The following is an 8,213-nucleotide window of genomic DNA, read 5'->3' as shown; positions in this document are numbered from 1 at the left end:
CTTTGAGCAACAGTATTTTTTGAAATATGGATATATATAGGATATTTTCCTATGGGAAAAAGAATAATTTCTGATAAATACTGGGAAAAAAGGCACTGCAGGAGCAGAACCCATCCCTCCCTGGGGGCAGCAGACCTCACTGCTGCTGGGCTCCAGACGAGTTTCTATTCAACCTCCCAAAAAACCTGAAGTATCTATGACTTGGAGATTTTTATTTTTTTATTTTTTTAACACAGCAATTCCTATGAAAGCCTGGGTCCTGGTACAGCTCTTCCAGACCTTTTAAAATGACCCTTTTCCACCTGTTTGACTAGGTCATAACTCATGTAGCTGTAATTACAGAGCCAAGGTAGCAGAGGGAAAGTCTGATGTGGCTGCCTGCAGAAAAGACTCTTTGAGTCAAGGTGAAGCCAGCTTTGCTCTACAACCCACCCAGTATTCAAAAAATAATGTCTCTGACAGCAAAGACACATGTGGTAAAATGTGCCTTTTACCCCACAAAAACTCACATGTCTTCAGCCAGGAAAACACACTTGGAATTTCAATTTCCCTGGCTGTACCTGTGCTGCTGCCAGCAGTCCAACATCAGCAGGATTAAACACATCCAACAGGAACAGCTCTCCAAAACAGGGGGATTTGCAAGTCCTGCTGCACCAAAACATGAGGAATTGCCAGCAAAAGAGATTTTAGCTCAAAGTTAGCAGTGCAAACAGTAAGGCCAGAGACTGATCCCTGTGAGGCTTTTGTGGCTCAAGAGGATGAATTGAGGGGGACAGGAAATGAAGGATCAGAATTTAAATTATTTTTACTTACCTGCTCTTAAAGCAAGGCAAAGCATCCCGGGAAAAGCCACTCTGCCAGGCAAAAAAATGTTACAAAACTGGAATATCTCCTGGATGTACATAGGATGATGAGTCAGTCACATTTCCATGGGTAAGCAGAGAGAAGAAGCAGTGGAAGAGTGGGCATGAGCCCAGGGGGGATGCTCACCTCTCACAGACTTTGGCTGTTCTGTGAATCTTTCTGCTCTGTCCCACTCTTAAAAAGAGTAACTTCAGCTAAATTAACTCTTCTTTGAAAGCTGGGTCAGAGCTTCTTTCCCACTGGAGTTAAGTTGTGCCATCTCTCAAACCTGGGGAGTGTTGACAAAAACAGATCAAATGGAGCAGCTTTGGCCATGTGCATGTCTGACATGAGCAGATTGCAGCAGCAGAGCCAAACCAGGGCACTGCAGATTCATTTTAGCAAAAGCCACTAGATGGGGATGCAAGGACACTTTTCTGCTCTGTGATGCTTTGATCCCACCACGTTGAGCTGGAGCTGGCCTTTCCCACTCATAGGGGCTGCTGTTGTCTTTCCTTTTTCTCTTTAGGAGCTGACAGAGGTCATTTGGAAGCTTATCACTCACTGAGCTCTCATCCTGTAGGGATCAGGCCTCAGGCAGCAGTTATGGTGCAAGCACTTCTTGCTGAATATTATCCTCTGCACCAAGACTTGGGAAGAGTGGAGTTTGCCTTTCGGTTTGTGGATTAGCCTTCCTTTATAGGCTGTGGGAAGAAAAGGTTAGATTGAACACAGGGGGGAAAAATGGTTTTCAGCAAACTGGTAATCTCTGAAAATGTCCATACTTTGGGGCAGTTACTGTGGAAAAAAGCCAGGAGATTTCCTCAGGAAAAACAGTCAAATCTCTGGATTTTTTTTATTTTTTTTTTTCATTTCTCCCATTTTGAAATCCACAGTTGTCCCAAGAATAAGCGAGATGAAATCAGAACTGGTGTGGCAGAGGCCCAGAGCCCTGCTCTCCAGGGCAGGAGCACTCCACAGAGTGCCCCAGGAGCACATTTAGGCTGCAGGAGTCCTTGCAATCCATCAGAAATGCCAGGGGGGTGAGGAGGGCTCCAGTCCTACAGTAATTGTCAGCTCTGACCTCCAGTAACCTTGGCTCTCTGCACTGAGCACCCACTCTTACTATTTTATCTCAACTGTCAGGATATTTGGTGTTATATTAATTCTCAGCTCCTGAAGTCTGGTGAAATGTGGAATAAAAAACTCTCTTCTAGCAAATATTCAACAGCAAAATTCCAGCTTTGGGAATATGCTAAGGTACCCAAAATGCACTCCAGGCTTCAAAACACAAAATGCTTTGAAAGAAATCCAAAAATTGATTAATTTTAGAACAATTCCATGAATGCTTTCAGTGCTTGGCTGGGAGGGAGAGTGGGTGTCAGGGTATCTTTAGAAATCTGAGAAAAAAGACTGGTAAATACCCTGAAAGCAAATGAATCTTGTATCAGTAATGATGAATTCAGAAAAGTGGGAGAACAATTCAAATATTATCAAAATAAATGTCTTTCCTGCTCCATATGCTCGAAATATGGAGCTAATGCTGCCAGTTCATGTTTTAACTGGGAGAACAGAAGCGCTGGGGACTGCTTGGTGTTTTCAACTGCATCTCCACTAATTGCTAAAACCAGATTGTTCTGCTTCATTAAGCATGAACAGAAGGGCAGTTGCTTTTCCTGGGCCAGGGGGTGAGGAGGTTGCAGGAAGGGGCTCAGGGGTGGCAGCAGGGGCTGTGTCCCAGGCCTGGACCAGGGCATTCCCAGCAGCTCCAGCACACCCCAGCCATTCCTCCTGCTTTTCCCTCACTGCTTAGTAGTCTCCTCATGGTGACAGCAAAATGTCTGTTTTCCAGGAACCCATTTGAGCTTTATGGATTAGCCATGGAAGGCACTTGCAGCCCTCCATAAAGCACGCTGACACGCTCCCTGGTGGATTCCCAGCTCCACGGAAAAATTGATCAAAGCTGATAGAGTTACAGGGCCCTGTGTCCCTCCACAATCTGCTGTTGTGCTGCTCAGCCCTTACAGAGGCAGCAAAGCCAAGCCCTGTCTGAAAAATGCAAAAATGCACCTCCATCCTGCCCTTGGCTTTGCACCCTGGAAGGGCCACGTGCCACGTGGATGATGTGCAGGATGTGTCCCCCCTGCTTCCCCCACTGCTGCTGGTTCTCCAGCATTCCCTGTCCCATCCTCTCCAGCAGCAGCTCTTAAATTACAGGAATATTTAACAAACTCATTACATGTGGGCATAGGTCTGCTGGAGAAGATGGGATGCCATGCAGCAGAGTAGCTGGCAGTTTTTACCTCTTTTTCCTTTTCCTCCCTGCCTCCCAAAAGCTCTTGGTTTTGCTCACTGAGGATATCAGTCCCTTGAAGCAGTCTGTGCCTCATTTTATCCCAGAATCTCCTGGGATTTGGGAGAGCAGCTGTGTGTTGGGTGTGCCGTCTCTCCCAAGCATCCTCTAGCGTCCCAGCCCCACAGAAACTCTTCCTCCTTCTGTTTATTGATTACACTTTGATTTCTGCTGCAATGCCAAATGAACACTGAACAGCAAATCCAATACCTGACTCAAAGAGCTTCCAAATGAGGGGTCAGGTGGGAAACAAAGGATGTTAAAATAACTGACAAGGGATCAGAAGTGGATGAGATAAAGAGGAGATAAGTCACTTGCCTCCAGTCTGAAATGAGCAATCAGAGCCAAAACGCTCCTCACCATGCTGTAAACAATCCCCACTCCCATCCACTGCCAAACTCAGTTTGATACGCTGATCAATAAAACCCACAGATGAATGCCAGGACAGGACACACAGGGAAGGAATGCTGCCATGGGAGGGCACAGGGCTCTGCCTTTGAGTCACACACAGCAGCAGCAAAAAGGGAGATGCTTGGCTTGTCACCTCTTTGGAGTCACAGTATCACTGAATTGTTTTGGTTGAGAAAAGTCTTTAAGTGGCTGACCCAGCACTGCCAAGGCCACCATTTAACCAAGCACCACATTTTTAATGCCTCCAGGCATGGTGACTTACAGCCTCCAGCTTCAACTGCTTTATTTAAATATGACTTTTAAGTTATGCCAAAACATTATCATATGGTTTTATCAGACAAAAAAAAAAATACAGTAACATATAGTTTCAGCATAGGGAACAAAGAGGTAAGTTTAAAATTGTCAACGTTCATGTGCATGGATATGCAGAATATTCAGGGAAAAAATGGGGTTATTTTACTGCAAGCATCAAGCACAGGCAACCTTCTGTCACCTTGCAAAGTGCTGGATGTTGTCCAGTTTCTAAGCTGTGTGCTGTTGTAACACACCTCAGCAGTTTATGTATGTTTACCTGAATACTGACAGAAATAAAAGGATCTCAGCACTGTTTGCTCACCCCATTCCCTCCAGCTATGACCAATTTCTGATGGGCTTCTCCTTGTGTCCTGCAACCTGCACAGATCCAGGGGGGTGCACACACACCTGCAGCACAGAGCAGAGCCATCCCTGCAGAGCCATCCCTGCAGAGCCATCCCTGCAGGCTCCCTGTCCCTGTCCCTGTCCCTGTCCTGGGGTCACCTTGCAATGGAAGGGAGCAGGATCAGCCCCAGCACCCCTTGGGGGCAGCTCCAGCTGCCTGCACAGGTAGAAGTGGGCAGCATGAACCCCAGACAACATTAAGGTACTCAATATCTTTTCAGACAAGGATGCTGTTTAATCCTCATTACAGCAACTGTAATTTTTATTGCACAAAACCCTCCATGGCCACCAGGTGATGACAGGTCCTGATGGCCCCAGCTCCCCCATCTATCCTTGCTCTCTCATGTGGCTACAGAATCTCATTTCCTTTCCAGATTTTGACCAGCTACCCCTGAAAGGGTCTGATTGCTGAGGCAGGGGTGACCCACAGCTCCAGGTGTGAGCAGTCACACAGGACCAGCACCAAGCATTTCATTACCCTCAATGTGTCAAGACCACAGCTGTTTCAAAGTCCCAGGAAACAAAAGCAAATGAAGCACCTCTGGTGAAAGCTGGACCTCTCTGAGCTGAGCACACTCTGTGGCTGGTGCCATCAGGCTCATCCTGGCCCAGCCCCTGCAGCCCATGCTGCAGATCTCGTGTTTGCCCCCCTGGAATGGATATTTCCCTCCAAATCAATGTCCTTGATTGCTGCACTCACATAGTGCCTGGGTGTGTATCCTAAAAAACAGTGCACAGGCACCTGGAGGTTCCTCCTGCAGCTTTTATGCTTTTCTAAGAGTGAGGAGGGAGGAAGCTTGGTCAGCTCTGGCACATTCCCATCTGCAGGATTTTGTGGGATTCCAAGCTGTTAGCAAACCTAAGGTTTTCACCTCTTTTCCTTCCCCTCCTTACATGGTGCAAATGTGAGAGAGCTTTCCTAAAGCAACAAAGATACTTCTGATCTTGATTACTAGCATCAGCTACAAGGAGAAAATTAAGATTCAGGATTTGTTACCAACACTTGAATTATTCAGAGTTATCAAGTTGTCACCAGGCCTTTAATTATTTTTCAGTTTATATCTAATTTCCCACACTATGATTGCTTTAGCAATGTTAAGGTAGATCTGCAACTGTAATGGGAAATGTCCAAGTCCTTTATGATGCTGGGGACTGGAAATGACAATGTTAATAAAATTCACACATCTCCTGTGCCACCAGCCCTCATCAATACAATGTTGATCTGCAGTTGACATGCTATTTAATTATGCTCTTTTGGTACCAATAAACACTTAATAATATATTCAAAGTGAGTAAACAGGATATAACACTGACTGTGATTCTGCATCTACTTAAGGATTGGGCATGAGACCATAAAATCTCACTTTTAAAGCCTTTCAGTATTTGCCTTTGCTTTTTGGACACTGGGGCCATCATTCTATACAGGATATGTGCACCCAAGTCATTGGTGTGTACAGCCAAGACAGGGGTTGTATTACAGAGATTCACAGAGGATTCAGCAGTGATTAACACCAATTATGCAGATAGTTATCACTGTGTGCAGAGATCATTTGTTTCAACACACCAGGCAATTTTGACTCATCAAAACATTATGCAAAGAAGGGAGCTGATTACAATGATAGAACTGGTGCAGAAGCTCTCAGACCTCACCAGGGCCAGCAGAGGCAATTTGCCAAGTTTCCAACCCAGTCAGCAGCCAAACCTCCCCTAGTACCCAAACCCAGATTCCTTCACCAGGCCCAGGGCTCCCAGAAAAATGGGCAAAGCCTGTGCATTGCTGTACAATGTATAAACCTGATGTACAGAAAAACCAGGAGCTTGTGTCCAACCCTGCCCCATTTTACCCTGTGTTTGAGCATCTTGAAGCTAAAACACAGTGAGAAAACCTTGAACTGTTCAGCATCATCCAGCCCTGCTTTGCTTTCTGTCTAATGACACTTCTTGCCCAGAACCAATTAGCAGATGTAGGAAATCACCTTTTAAACCAGCACCTCCATTCCCAGCCTCCAGCACTTTCTGCAAATAAATTTTACATATTTGAGATTCAAATTCATGTTGGATCACGAGATGGGGAAGCAAGCAGTGCCAAAAGTGCTCAAGATTGTTTTGTATTTTGTGCTGTCCCTCCCTCCACTAATTGACTGAATGCCACACACAGCTGGGAGGGCATTTACATCCCCAAAAGCACCATGATGCTCTGAAGATGTGCCAGCCTGGCATCTTGACTCACAACTGGCTCCTCTGCCCCAAAATACCTGCTCTGCACAGATGTGGGTGATCAGCCCCAGAACCAGAACTAACTTCTCTGAAAATTGTACTTATTGCAGGACAAATTGAGTCTGCTCTGGCAGAAGCCAGAATAATTGCTCAGGGGAGCATGGGGCTTATCCAGCAGTTAATTCATTATTTGTACCTGCCCAGAGCCAGGATGGAAACAGCAGGAAAGGCAGCAGCAAACAAGGTACAAACTCCAGTATCTCAAAACCAATTTGCTCACTTAAAGGCTTATTGCCATCACGGCAAGGGGGCAAAACACCTTTACAAGCCCTCGTGGGTGGCAAAATAGAGAGGGGACAAGCTTTATCCTGTAGTTCTGTGATAGGCTGCACAGACTTGGATGCAATTAATGCTGTATTTTGGGCTTTGCCATATCTTTACATGCACCAAAAAGTCAGAGTTAAGAGAGGAAATGCATTTTAGGTCAGGGCAGATCAAATCTTCATGACAATGCCAGGGTAAGTCAGCCAGCACCCCCCAGCAGCAGCTGTGGCTGGTCTTGCCATGTGTCAGGATTGATGCTTTAGGAAGAAAGAGAAGGTTGGAGAAGGTGCTAAAACACAAGAGCACCACTGAGCTCAGCTTGTTCTGGTGGTGCTGCCCTGCCTGCTCCTGAGGACAGCCCTTCTGCTGCTCTCAGGACAGCTCCTGAGGCACTGGGGCTCCTCCACAGCTGCTTGGGGTCACCCCACGGTGGCCACTGGCTGCTTTGTGATCCCCTCTGTGCTCTGAGCCCCAGGAGGCTGCTCTGTCCCAGAGCCACACCATGATGGGACATTCCATAGTGCCAGGGCTTGCCTTGTTCAGGGGTCTGGGGAAGATGTGGGGAGTCAGTTTAAAAAAACCCCAAACCAAAAGCTGAACCACTGAGCCATTCATCAGGGCACACAAACAAGCTCAGGCACACAGGCCCTGTGTGAGTCCAGCCTGGCCTGGAGGCAAAGCAAAGCTGCTCTTACCTTTAACAGCCCTGACAAATTGGAATAGGATGTGTCTCTATTGAATGTGGATATTTCCCCACTGCTTTTTCTTGTAGTCTTGACTGGTGCAGGGAATCACCATGAATCTTCATTTGCTTTGCTGCATTCACACTGGGTTTAAATTCTTAGCACTAAATCCCCACGGCAGGGGGGTGGAACTGGATGATTGTCAAGGTCCCTTCCAACACAAACCATTCTGTGATTCTGTGGTTCTGTGAAATAGACACTATTTTGGCTAATGATCCTCAAGATCTCGATACATTAGCTCTGTCAGATCTATTATTGCTTAATACCTTTACAGAATTTAATTATTTATTAATGGGGAACATTAAGAATGCTGCCAGCTCTCTCATTGCCATGAAATGGAATGCAGAACTGCCAGGTGAGTGAGGCAATAGCCAGGGATAAGCACAGGGAGGTCTCAGGGCACATTGGGACAGTCACATTTGCTGCTGCAGATGGCCAAGGATCTTTCCTATGTCACCATTTTTAATTTCAGTTTAGTGTTAGTGTTTTGTGTTAGTTAAAATAATCTTGGGCAGATCCATACTGGTTTTTCTGTGCCATTTCACAGCCATTTTTGCTAAAGCAAGCGATAATTAACCTGGCTGTCCCCCTTGCATTTGTAGATAGTGAAGATATTGTAATCT

The sequence above is a fragment of the Catharus ustulatus genome, chromosome 7 (assembly GCF_009819885.2).
Source record: "Catharus ustulatus isolate bCatUst1 chromosome 7, bCatUst1.pri.v2, whole genome shotgun sequence".
Lineage (NCBI taxonomy): Eukaryota > Metazoa > Chordata > Aves > Passeriformes > Turdidae > Catharus > Catharus ustulatus.
This window is presented reverse-complemented; position numbering follows the sequence as displayed.